The sequence below is a fragment of the Aristolochia californica genome, unplaced genomic scaffold (genome assembly GCF_029961685.1).
Source record: "Aristolochia californica isolate CCGP_79_NKW_82.1479 unplaced genomic scaffold, dmAriCali1.0.hap1 SCAF_3, whole genome shotgun sequence".
Taxonomy (NCBI): domain Eukaryota; kingdom Viridiplantae; phylum Streptophyta; class Magnoliopsida; order Piperales; family Aristolochiaceae; genus Aristolochia; species Aristolochia californica.
The window spans coordinates 35,846,195-35,860,154 of NW_027181992.1; the positions used below are offsets into that span (position 1 = coordinate 35,846,195).

Below are 13,960 nucleotides of genomic sequence, written 5' to 3' on the forward strand. Positions count from 1 at the left end.
GCAATAGGATGCTATCCCACTGAATTCTCATGAATCACAACAAATGATATCAGATTTCTAATAGGCATATTCTACACAAATTTACGAAAATTTTTGAAAAAGATTTGAGCAACTTATTTTAACTCTACTAATGTTAACCACATACTAAGAGGAGTAATTTGAAAACCACGAACAAAAATCGAACGAAAATTATTGCTAAGACATAAAAGAGTCGTTCCCCCCCCCCCCCCCCCCCCCCCCCCCCCCCCCGCCCCCCCAAACCTAAACCTGACATTGTCCTCAATGGGGAAAAGTTAAAACACTATAAAGTCTACAAAAAAAAAAAAAAAAAAAAAGACCCCCAGGAATGATACATAGTCTCCCTCGAAGAAGGTTTACTCGTATCAGCCGTACCCGTAGGTAATCATCCGTAGATGAAACCGCTATCCCACATCACACTTTGAAGAAATCTCCGTGTGACTGGCCACTGAAGGCAGCAGGAATCACGCGCTGAACACAAGTCCTTAAGTTACTCACCATAAGGTTTTCATTCAATACTTCAAGATCGAACTGGTCAATCCCAGAACGGTTGTTTGAGTACAGACCTCTCAAACTAGGGACCAAAAGTCTGGTCATCGACTACCGGAACCATTTATGCTCTCAGCCGGTAAGAGAGTATGAATAAACCAAAAAAATAAAATAAAAATAAAAATAAAAATAAAACTGTAATGTACAAAGGGATAGAAACGTGGGGATTGCCCACAATGTGCTAAGTTTATAGTCGTAAGCAAGACTCTGACGCATTCAAGATGAAATGACAGGTTCCTCCAAGAAAATCACCATCACCTCCTCTGGTGTGGGGACATTCTCAAGATACGGTTTGAGCCTCTGACCATTAACTTTGAAGATCGACCCGTCTCCGTGATTGCGGATCTCAATAGCGCCATGAGGAAACACCTGTGTAACTTCAAATGGACCGGACCACCTGGATCTTAGCTTCCCTGGAAACAAATGCAATCGTGAGTTATAAAGTAAAACATTCTGCCCAACAGTAAAAGACTTGCGAAAAATAGATTTATCATGTAAAAGCTTTGTTCGCTCCTTATACAGTTTGGCATTCTCATAAGCATCATGACGTATCTCTTCCAACTCATTCAATTGCAACTTTCTCTCCTCACCCGCTTGAGTTAAATCAAAATTTAAAGCCTTAATGGCCCAATAAGCTCTATGCTCAAGCTCAACAGGTAGATGACATGCTTTGCCGAATACTAGGCGAAATGGAGACATCCCAATAGGAGTCTTATAAGCGGTTCGATAGGCCCATAAGGCATCGTCCAATCGAGTGGACCAATCTTTCCTATCAAAGCGAACCGTCTTCTCCAAAATCCGTTTGATCTCTCTATTAGAGATTTCCACTTGACCACAAGTTTGCGGGTGGTATGGAGTGGACACCCGATGAGTGATGGAATATTTCTTCAATAAGGCCTCAAATGCTCTGTTACAAAAATGAAATCCCCCATCACTGATGATCGCTCTCAGGGTACCAAATCGATTAAAGATATTTTCTTTTAAAAACTTTACCACCACTTTGTGATCGTTTGTCTTACATGATATAGCTTCAATCCATTTAGAGACATATTCAATAGCAACAAGGATGTATTGATAGCCGAATGAGACAGGAAAAGGACCCATGAAGTCAATACCCCACACATCAAACAATTCAACAATAAGAATGGGGTTAAGAGGCATCATGTTCTTCCTAGACAAACAACCAGTTCGTTGGCATTTATCACACACCTGACAAAACTCATGGGCATCTCTAAATAATGAAGGCCAATAGAAACCACATTGCAAGACTTTAGCCGCGGTCTTTCTAGCACCAAAATGTCCACTACATGCGTGGGAATGACAAAATTCAAGAATGTTGGCAAAGTCTTGCTCATGTACACAACGCCTAATGACTTGGTCAGAACACACCTTGAACAAATAAGGGTCATCCCAAAAAAAATGTTTGACTTGGGAAAAGAATTTCAATCTATCTTGTTTACTCCAATAATCAGGAATCTTATGAGTTACAAGATAGTTGACTATATCAGCAAACCAAGGCAACTGGGATACTTGGAGAAGTTGTTCATCAGGGAAGGAATCATTTAAAGGAAGGAATCCTTCCTGAGGTACTACACATATCCTAGATAGATGATCAGCAACAACATTCTCACAACCCTTCTTATCTCGAATCTCAAGGTCAAATTCTTGCAATTGCAAGATCCATCTAATCAAGCGAGGTTTAGTGTCCTTGATGGATAATAAATACTTCAAAGCAGAATGATCAGTGAACACTATAACCTTTGACCCTAACAGATATGATCTGAATTTGTTCAAGGCAAACACAACAGCTAGCAACTCCTTCTCAGTGGTAGTGTAATTCAATTGAGCATCATGAAGAGTTCGGCTAGCATATTGAATGACACAGGGCATTCTATCCGTCTTTTGCCCCAAAACAGCCCCCAATGCATAGTCAGAGGCATCACACATCAACTCAAAAGGCAAGGACCAAATAGGGGGTTGGACAATGGGTGCAGTGGACAAACATTTCTTCAGTGTCTCAAAAGCATGAATACAGGCATCATCAAAGGCAAAAGCAACATCTTGAGCAAGTAAATTCGTCAAAGGACGAGAAATTTTACTAAAGTCTTTAATGAAACGCCTATAGAACCCAGCATGGCCAAGGAAAGAACGCACTCCCTTCACAGAAGTAGGTGGTGGCAAATTGGCAATTAGGTCAACCTTGTCTTTGTCCACTTCTACACCCCTCTCAGACACTACATGTCCTAAAACAATTCCTTCTTTCACCATGAAGTGGCATTTCTCCCAATTCAAGACTAAATTGGACTTAATGCAACGGGACAATACGAGTGAAAGATTGTGCAGACATGTATCAAAACTAGAGCCAAACACAGAAAAGTCATCCATAAAGACCTCTAAAAATTCACCAATCATGTCAGAAAAAATACTCATCATGCACCGTTGGAAAGTGGCGGGTGCATTGCATAAACCAAAAGGCATGCGTCTGTAAGCATAGGTGCCAAATGGACACGTGAATGTGGTCTTTTCCTGGTCTTCTGGAGCAATGGGAATTTGATTGTAGCTGGAGTATCCATCTAAGAAGCAATAAAAATTGTGGCCGGCCAATCGCTCTAGTACCTGATCAATGAAAGGTAGTGGGAAGTGATCCTTCCTAGTGGCGGAATTAAGTTTTCTATAGTCAATGCAGACACGCCACTTGGTGGTAGTTCTTGTGGGAATCAATTCACCACTCTCATTTTTCATTATTGTTATCCCCCCTTTCTTAGGGACAACTTGAATTGGACTCACCCAGGTGCTATCGGAAATAGGGTAAATGATTCCTGTCACAAGCAACCTAATGACTTCTTCTCTCACAACCTCCAGCATATGGGGATTTAACCTACGTTGCATCTCACGTGAGGCTTTAGTCCCCTCCTCCAAATGAATACGATGCATGCATATGGAGGGGCTAATCCCTTTTAAGGCATCAAGAGTCCACCCCAATGCCTCTCTGTGTGCTTGTAAAACTTCAGTCAATTGTTCCTCCTGCTCAATACTCAAATCAGAGGAAATAATGACTGGTAATGAGTTCATGGGTCCCAAGAATGCATACTTCAACGTGGGAGGAAGTGGCTTAAGATCTAGCTTGGAAGTTTCGAGAGGTTTGTCTAAGTCAAGAGGAAGATCCTGTGGATGATCAGTTGTGGTAACCTCATAAGCTTCCTCCAACAGAGGTACATAATTGAGTAAAGAATTAACCTCTCGGAAATATGTTTCCTCATCAAAATAGTCCATGTCTAAAGATGTTATGCAAGACTCAAAAGATTCAAGAGTGGATTCGTTATCAAGCATAACAATTTCTATATTAAATGCAGGACTCAGATCATCAGACTCAAGTGGGTGGTGCCCGGCATTAAATACATTCAATGAGACCTTAAAATTTCCAAAAGACAACTCCAATTCACCACTTTTACAATGAATGATAGCATTAGATGTGGCTAAGAAGGGACGTCCTAGGATGACAGGAATTTGGTTGGTCACATTGAATACTGGTTCTGTATCAAGAACAATGAAATCAACCGGGAACAAAAATTTGTCCACTTTTATCAAAACATCTTCAACTATTCCTCGTGGTATCTTGACAGAGCGGTCAGCTAGTTGAAGTGTGATGGGGGTAGGCTTCAATTCCCCCAAACCTAATTGCTGGTACACAAAGAAAGGAAGCAAATTCACACTTGCTCCTAAGTCAAGAAGAACTCTCTGGATGGTATGTTCACCAATGACACATGAAATTGTGGGACATCCAGGATCTTTAACTTTAGGAGGAGTGTTGTGCTTCAGAATTGAGCTTACATTCTCAGTAAGAAAGACCTTTTTGTTAACATGTTGTTTTCTCTTCTGTGTACAAAGGTCTTTCAAAAATCGGGCATAGGCAGGGATTTGCCTAATAGCATCAAGAAGTGGAATGTTAATGTGAACCTTACTAAACAGTTCCAACGTTTCATGGATGCTATCTCCTTTCCTAGGTGGGCCCGATAACCTCTGTGGATAAGGAGCTAGTGGGACTTGGTTAGGGATCTGCTTGGCTGTTGGTGGAGAACTTGGAGGTTCGTCACTCAATGATGTGTCCCCATTGTCATCCTTTGACTCCTTAGACTTAATGGTCCCTTCCCCATTGTTCAACTCACGACCACTCCTAAGGGTGGTTATGGCTTTTGCTTGCTCATGGTGGGGTTTGGAACTCAACTCACTCTCATGTGTGATTTTGGGGTTAGGAATGGTTTGACTCGGGAGTCTATTTTGTACTTGTTCACTCATGTGGCTGGCCAACTGACTCACTTGCATTTCAAGTTTGGCAATGGAGAACTGTGTATTCTGCATGAATAATTGAAGTGTATCCTCAAGTGAAGGTTTTTGTGGAATCAATGGTTGTTGGGTGAAGTGTGGGCGCGGAGCTTGGGGTTGAGTAAACCCTGGAGGACCCCCAACCTGTGGGCCCTTGGACCATGAGAAATTTGGGTGCCTAGCCCAACCCGGATTATATGTTTCTGAAAAAGGATCGTTCCGGTTTGGTTTATGAAAATTCTGGACTGCATTCAAGTCCTCAATGAGCTCTGGGTAGGATGAACTAGATGGACACATTTGTGTGGGATGAGATGAACCAGAGCATATGGCACAGACAGTAGATGGGTTAGGAGCAGGTGAACTCTTGGACACCATAAGGGCATCAATTTTTCTAGTCAACCCCTCAATCTTGGCCATGAGCATAGGTGTTTCACTAACCTCGTAGAGACCCCCTCTTTTGGTTTCGTGGGATCTCCTATCAACATTAAATGACGAACCCCATTGCTGAGATTGATCACTCAACGTTTCAAAGAAGTCCCACGCCTCACTAGCACTCTTACCCATCAAACTCCCACCACTCGTTGCATCTACCATGGATCTAACCTGGGGAGTAAGACCTTGATAAAAGTATTGCACTAAATGCCATTTCTCAAACCCATGATGCGGACACCTACGAATCAAATCCTTCCATTTCTCCCAAGCCTCATAAAAGTGTTCACCCTCCTGCTGCATAAAGTTGGAGATTTCTCTCCTGAGGGCTGTAGTTCTCTGAATGGGAAAGTACTTGGACAAAAATTTTGTGACTAACGTGTCCCATGAAGTAATGCTGCCCACCTCCAAGGAATTAAGCCAAGACTTGGCCTTATCCTTAAGTGAAAATGGAAAAAGTCTTAACCGGATAGAGTCATCTGAGAAATTCTGGAATTTAAAAGTTGCACAAATATCTAAGAATTCCTTGATGTGGTAATATGGGTCCTCCTTATCCAACCCATAGAATGTAGGGAGGAGTTGGATCACACCCGGTTTCAACTCATAACTGGCGGCAGTAGTGGGTGGCAATATAATGCAAGAAGGTGATGTGAAGTGGGATGGGATAGAATAATCCCTCAGGGCTCTACGGTCACCTGCTGCAGGTAACTGTAATGGTTCGCCCTGATTGGCCATGGTAGCTCCTAACTTGACTTCGGGTGTTTTCCTACAAATATCTTCTACCTCTTCAACAAAGGGAGCTAATGGTCCACCTAGGGAGCGGCGCCCGTGCATAAAAACACAAAAAGAAACAAAATGAACTATCAAATTAAGCTAACAAACTCGCTACTAAAAATATGAACTAACTAGAAGAAATAAAAATAATTTCATAAAAAATACCAAACTAAAATTATGAAAGCAAAAAAAATAAAAAAAATAAAAATAAAAACAAAAATAAAATAAAATAAAATCTAACCTAAGAAGACTACGAATTACTCCCCTTCTTCCTCCTCTCGCTCGGGCAGCAACTCGTTCTCACGGGTCCTGCGATTTCCGGAAATTGGTGGCGTCGGGTAGCAATAGTGAGTGGCCGGAGGTGGAGACGACGCCGGCGACGACGGTTAGAAGCCGACGGAAGGAGGTAACGTCCGGCGAAGAGCGAAACAGAGCTGACGTTCTCTAACCGGCTCTCTCGAGTCTCGGTTGGAGTCGGAATGGCTCCGGGACTGGTCGGAATATGTAAACGACGCCGGAGGATGGTCGGAAAATGGAAGTGGCACCGGAGAAGCCCTCTCGGATCACTTCTCGGCCTGGCGAGCGACTGTCGAACTCACCTCGACGGAGACTCTCTCGAGCTCTCCTCGGGTTTGTTCTCAGTTGCTGGACGGCGGTGGACGGCGGTGGACGAGGGTGGCGTGGCGAAAGGTCTTGGCCGGCGAACAGCGGTGGGGAACTCCTCTCGGGTCCTCCCCTGTTTCCGGTCAAAGTCCTCCCTTTTGGTCTCTGCTCCTCTTCTCTTTACGCCCCCTTCTCTTCACGCTCCTCTTCTCTTTAAATATGATTTTTTTATTTTAAAACGATTTGCCCTAGAAATTACCTCCATTTCACTAAGGGCATTTTGGTAAATATCTTCTTCTCCACCCAAATTCTCCTGAAATTCCATAATTGAATCTATAAAAAGTATTTCAGGAAGAAATAAGACTAAAAAATAATGAAACATAATTCAGGAGAGAGAAATATGCAATATCGACAGTGATTAATGCCAAATTCAATAAATGCACATTTCATTTGAAAACCGATAAGTAACTACCAATAATAAAATTATAAAGGTTATTCTATTATAATTAACCTAGTTCTCATGTCAAAATATGGCATCTATCAATGGACACCACATTTAAATCATGTTTGAATTAGTTAGACGTCTCTTTCCTACAAAATTCCGCGAAGCTAATTATTAGGGGGTTGGAACTAGAGGAATTTCCCAAACATGGACAACAAAACCTTGGAGTTTATTTTGGTAGTGCGTGAAATAATTTTTTTCACTTACATTTATTATTGTTTTCAAATTTTTTTTGCATACTTGAACATTAAAATTTTCATTTTGTTGCGATCTATTTGCCTTATATCTTTTTTTGTATATGAGAGAGATAAAGGGGAGAGTGAAAACCCAAGTTTGGATCTGAAAAAAAAAAATTGAACATCCAAAATGGGAAATGCACAAATGCTAAGAGAGATAATTCCTGAAAGTATCTGTGATTTCTAAGGATAGGCAAAAAGTGGGTTGTTTGGCTCTGGTAAATATCCAACCACTTGAGAATTTGATTTTTTCTACTCCTTGAAATTTTTGGCATCATTATCCCACTTACATCATCATAATGCTTTTGGCATGCATGGACACCACATTTAAAGCATGTTAGGATCAGTTAGAAGTCCCTTTCCTACAAAATTCCACCAAGCTAATTATTAGGGCGTTTGTACTAGTGGAATTTCCCAAACATGGATAACAAAACCCTGGGGTTCATTTTTGTAGTGCATGAAATAATTATCTTCACTTAAATTTATTATAGTTTTCCAATTTTTTTTGCATACATAACCTTTAAAATTTTCATTTTGTTGCGATCTATTTGCCTTATATCTTTTTTTTGTTTACGAGAGAGAGAAAAGGGAGAGTGAAAACTCAAGTTTGGATATGAAAAAAACAATTTTAACATCCAAAATGGGAAACGCACAAATGCTGAGAGATATAATTCCTGAAAGTATCTGTGATTTCTAAGGATAGGCAAAATGTGGGTTGTTTGGCTCTGGTAAATATCCAACTACTTGAGAATTTGATTTTTTCTACTCCTTGAAATTTTTGGCATCATTAGGCCACTTGCATCCTCAACATGCTTCTGGCATGCATGGACACCACATTGACAGCGTGTTAGGATCAGTTAGAAGTCCCTTTCCTACAAAATTCCACCATGCTAATTATTAGGGGGTTTGTACTAGTGGAATTTCCCAAACATGGATAACAAAACCTTGGAGTACATTTTTGTAGTGCCTGAAATAATTTTCTTCACTTACATCTATTATAGTTTTCAAATTTTTTTTGCATACATGAACTCTAAAATTTTCATTTTGCTGCGATCTATTTGCCTTATATCTTTTTTTGTATACGAGAGAGAGAAATGGGAGAGTGAAAACTCAAGTTTGGATCTGAAAAAAAAAATTTGAACATCCAAAATGGGAAATCCACAAATGCTTAGAGAGATAATTCCAGAAAGTATTTGTGATTTCTAAGGATAGGAAAAAGTGGGTTGTTTGGCTCTGGTAAATATCCAACCACTTGAGAATTTGATTTTTTCTACTGCTTGAAATTTTTGGCATCATTATGCCACATGCATCCTCAACATTCTTCTGGCATGCATGGACACCACATTTAAAGCTGGTTAGGATCAGTTAGAGTCCCTTTCCTACAAAATTACACCAAGCTAAATTATTAGGGGGTTTGTACTAGTGGAATTTCCCAAACATGGATAACAAAACCTTGGCGTTCATTTTTGTACTACGTGAAATAATTTTCTTCCCTTACATTTATAATAGTTTTCAATTTTTTTTTTGCATACATGAACTCTTAAATTTTCATTTTGTTGCGATCTATTTGCCTTATATCTTTTTTTGTATACGATAGAGAGAAATGGTAGAGTGGAAACTCAAGTTTGGATCTGAAAAAAAAAATTTGAACATCCAAAATGGGAAATGCACAAATGCTGAGAGAGATGATTCCCGAAAGTATCTGTGATTTCTAAGAATAGGCAAAAAGTGAGTTGTTTGGTTCTGGTAAATATCCAACCACTTGAGAATTTTATTTTTTCTACTCTTTGAAATTTTTGGCATCGTTAGGCCACTTGCATCCACAACATGCTTCTGGCATGCTTGGACACCACATTTAAAGCATGTTAGGATCAGTTAGAAGTCCTTTTCCTACAAAATTCCACCAAGCTAATTATTAGGGGGTTTGTACTAGTGGAATTTCCCAAACATGGATAACAAATCTTTGGAGTTCATTTTGGTAGTGCGTGAAATAATTTGCTTCACTTACATTTATTATAGTTTTCAAATATATTTTGCATACATGAACTCTAAAATCTACATTTTGTTGCGATCTATTTGCCTTATATCTTTTTTTGTATACGAGAGAGAGAAATGGGATAGTGGAAACTCAAGTTTGGATCTGAAACAAAATATTTGAACATCCAAAATGGGAAATGCACAAATGCTGAGAGAGATAATCCCAGAAAGTATCTGTGATTTCTAAGTATAGGAAAAAAGTGGGTTGTTTGGCTCTGGTAAATATCCAACCACTTGAGAATTTGATTTTTTCTACTGCTTAAAATTTTTGGCATCATTATGCCACTTGCATCATCAACATGCTTTTGGCATGCATGGACACCACATTTAAAGCATGTTAGGATCAGTTAGAAGTCCCTTTCCTACAAAATTCCACCAAGCTAATTATTAGGGGGTTTGTACTAGTGGAATTTCCCAAACATGGATAACAAAACCTTGGGGTTCATTTTTGTTGTGCATGAAATAATTATCTTCACTTAAATTTATTATAGTTTTCCAATTTTTTTTGCATACATAACCTTTAAAATTTTCATTTTGTTGCGATCTATTTGCCTTATATCTTTTTTTTGTTTACGAGAGAGAGAAAAGGGAGAGTGAAAACTCAAGTTTGGATATCAAAAAAAAAATTTGAACATCCAAAATGGGAAACGCACAAATGCTGAGAGATATAATTCCTGAAAGTATCTGTGATTTCTAAGGATAGGCAAAATGTGGGTTGTTTGGCTCTGGTAAATATCCAACTACTTGAGAATTTGATTTTTTCTACTCCTTGAAATTTTTGGCATCATTAGGCCACTTGCATCCTCAACATGCTTCTGGCATGCATGGACACCACATTGACAGCGTGTTAGGATCAGTTAGAAGTCCTTTTCCTACAAAATTCCACCATGCTAATTATTAGGGAGTTTGTAATAGTGGAATTTCCCAAACATGGATAACAAAACCTTGGAGTACATTTTTGTAGTGCCTGAAATAATTTTCTTCACTTACATCTATTATAGTTTTCAATTTTTTTTTGCAAACATGAACTCTAAAATTTTCATTTTGCTGCGATCTATTTGCCTTATATCCTTTTTTGTATACGAGAGAGAGAAATGGGAGAGTGAAAACTCAAGTTTGGATCTGAAAAAAAAAATTTGAACATCCAAAATGGGAAATCCACAAATGCTTCGAGAGATAATTCCAGAAAGTATCTGTGATTTCTAAGGATAGGAAAAAAGTGGGTTGTTTGGCTTTGGTAAATATCCAACCACTTGAGAATTTGATTTTTTCTACTGCTTGAAATTTTTGGCATCATTATGCCACATGCATCCTCAACATTCTTCTGGCATGCATGGACACCACATTTAAAGCATGTTAGGATCAGTTAGAGTCCCTTTCCTAAAAAATTCCACCAAGCTAATTATTAGGGGGTTTGTACTAGTGGAATTTCCCAAACATGGATAACAAAACCTTGGCGTTCATTTTTGTACTACGTGAAATAATTTTCTTCCCTTACATTTATAATAGTTTTCAAATTTTTTTTTGCATACATGAACTCTTAAATTTTCATTTTGTTGCGATCAATTTGCCTTATATCTTTTTTTGTATACGATAGAGAGAAATGGTAGAGTGGAAACTCAAGTTTGGATCTAAAAAAAAAAATTTGAACATCCAAAATGGGAAATGCACAAATGCTGAGAGAGATGATTCCCGAAAGTATCTGTGATTTCTAAGAATAGGCAAAAAGTGGGCTGTTTGGTTCTGGTAAATATCCAACCACTTGAGAATTTTATTTTTTCTACTCTTTGAAATTTTTGGCATCGTTAGGCCACTTGCATCCACAACATGCTTCTGGCATGCTTGGACACCACATTTAAAGCATGTTAGGATCAGTTAGAAGTCCTTTTCCTACAAAATTCCTCCAAGCTAATTATTAGGGGGTTTGTACTAGTGGAATTTCCCAAACATGGATAACAAAACTTTGGAGTTCATTTTTGTAGTGCGTGAAATAATTTGCTTCACTTACGTTTATTATAGTTTTCAAATTTATTTTGCATACATGAACTCTAAATTTTCATTTTGTTGCGATCTATTTGCCTTATATCTTTTTTTGTATACGAGAGAGAGAAATGGGATAGTGGAAACTTAAGTTTGGATCTGAAACAAAAAATTTGAACATCCAAAATGGGAAATGCACAAATGCTGAGAGAGATAATTCCAGAAAGTATCTGTGATTTCTAAGGATAGGCAAAAAGTGGGTTGTTTGGCTCTGGTAAATATCCAACCACTTGAGAATTTGATTTTTTTACTCCTTGAAACTTTTGCATCATTAGGCCACTTGCATCCTCAACATGCTTCTGGCATGCATGGACACCAAATTTAAAGCATGTTAGGATCAGTTAGAAGTCCCTTTCCATCAAAATTCCACCAAGCTAATTATTGGGGGGTTTGTACTAGTGGAATTTCCCAAACATAGATAACCAAACCTTGGAGTTCATTTTTGTTGTGCGTGAAATAATTTTCTTAACTTACCTTTATAATGGTTTCCAAATTTTTTTTGCATACATGAACTCTAAAATTTTCATTTTGTTGTGATCTATTTGCCTTGTATCTTTTTTTGTATACGAGATAGAGAAAGGGGAGAGTGAAAACTCAAGTTTGGATTTAAAAAAAAAAAATTGATCATCCAAAATGGGAAATGCAAAAATGCTGAGAGAGATAATTCCAGAAAGTATCTGTGATGTCGAAGGATAGGCAAAAACTGGGTTGTTTGGCTTTGGTAAATATCCAACCTTGAAATTTTTGGTATCATTAGGCCACTTGCATCCTCAACATGCTTCTGGCATGCATGGACACCACATTTAAAGCATGTTAGGATCAGTTAGAAGTCCCTTTCCTACAAAATTCCACCAAGCTAATTATTAGGGGGTTTGTACTAGTGGAATTTCCCAAACATGGATAACAAAACCCTGGAGTTCATTTTTGTAGTGCGTGAAATAATTTTCTTCACTTTCATTTATTATAGTTTTCAATTTTTTTTTTGCAAACATGAACTCTAAAATTTTCATTTTGTTGCGATCTATTTACCTTATATCTTTTTTTTTGTTTACGTGAGAGAGAAATGGGAGAGTGAAAACTAAATTTTGGATCTGAAAAAAAAAATTGAACATTCAAAATGGGAAATGCACAAATGCTGAGAGAGATAATACCAGAAAGTATCAGTGATTTCTTAGGATAGGCAAAAATTGGGTTGTTTCACTCTGGTAAATATCCAACCACTTGAGAGTTTGATTTTTTCTGCTCCTTGAAATTTTTGGCATCATTAGGCCACTTGCATCCTCAACATGCTTCTGGCATGAATGGACACCATATTTAAAGCGTGTTAGGATCAGTTAGAAGTCCCTTTCCTACAAAATTCCACCATGCTAATTATTAGGGGGTTTGTACTAGTGGAATTTCCCAAACATGGATAACAAAACCTTGGAGTACATTTTTGAAGTGCCTGAAATAATTTTCTTCACTTACATTTATTATATTTTTCAATTTTTTTTTGCAAACATGAACTCTAAAATTTTCATTTTGTTGCGATCTATTTGCCTTATATCTTTTTTTGTATACGAGAGAGAGAAATGGAAGAGTGAAAACTCAAGTTTGGATCTGAAAAAAAAAATTTGAACATCCAAAATGGGAAATGCACAAATGCTGAGAGAGATAATTCCAGAAAGTATCTGTGATTTCTAAGGACAGGCAAAAAGTGGGTTGTTTGGCTCTGGTAAATATCCAACCACTTGAGAATTTGATTTTTTCTACTGCTTGAAATTTTTGGCATCATTATGCCACATGCATCCTCAACATTCTTCTGGCATGCATGGACACCACATTTAAAGCATGTTAGGATCAGTTAGAGTCCCTTTCCTACAAAATTCCACCAAGCTAATTATTAGGGGCTTTGTACTAGTGGAATTTCCCAAACATGGATAACAAAACCTTGGAGTTCATTTTTGTACTACGTGAAATAATTTTCTTCCCTTACATTTATAATAGTTTTCAAATTTTTTTTTTGCATACATGAACTCTAAAATTTTCATTTTGTTGCGATCTATTTGCCTTATATCTTTTTTTGTATATGATAGAGAGAAATGGTAGAGTGGAAACTCAAATTTGGATCTGAAAAAAAAATTTGAACATCCAAAATGGGAAATGCACAAATGCTGAGAGAGATAATTCCCGAAAGTATCTGTGATTTCTAAGAATAGGCAAAAATTGGGTTGTTTGGTTCTGGTAAATATCCAACCACTTGAGAATTTTATTTTTTCTACTCTTTGAAATTTTTGGCATCGTTAGGCCACTTGCATCCACAACATGCTTCTGGCATGCTTGGACACCACATTTAAAGCATGTTAGGATCAGTTAGAAGTCCTTTTCCTACAAAATTCCTCCAAGCTAATTATTAGGGGGTTTGTACTAGTGGAATTTCCCAAACATGGATAACAAAACCTTGGTGTTC

At 38.2% G+C, this 13,960-nt stretch overlaps 1 non-coding gene across 1 annotated transcript; it reads left to right on the plus strand.

Annotated features, from left to right (window-relative positions):
- Nucleotides 1-5,542: 5,542 nt before the first annotated feature.
- On the plus strand, nucleotides 5,543-5,649 carry LOC137960691 (small nucleolar RNA R71). The gene has a single exon (XR_011114241.1). It is a non-coding gene; the product is annotated as a small nucleolar RNA R71 (small nucleolar RNA).
- The last annotated feature ends 8,311 nt before the right edge of the window (nucleotides 5,650-13,960 follow it).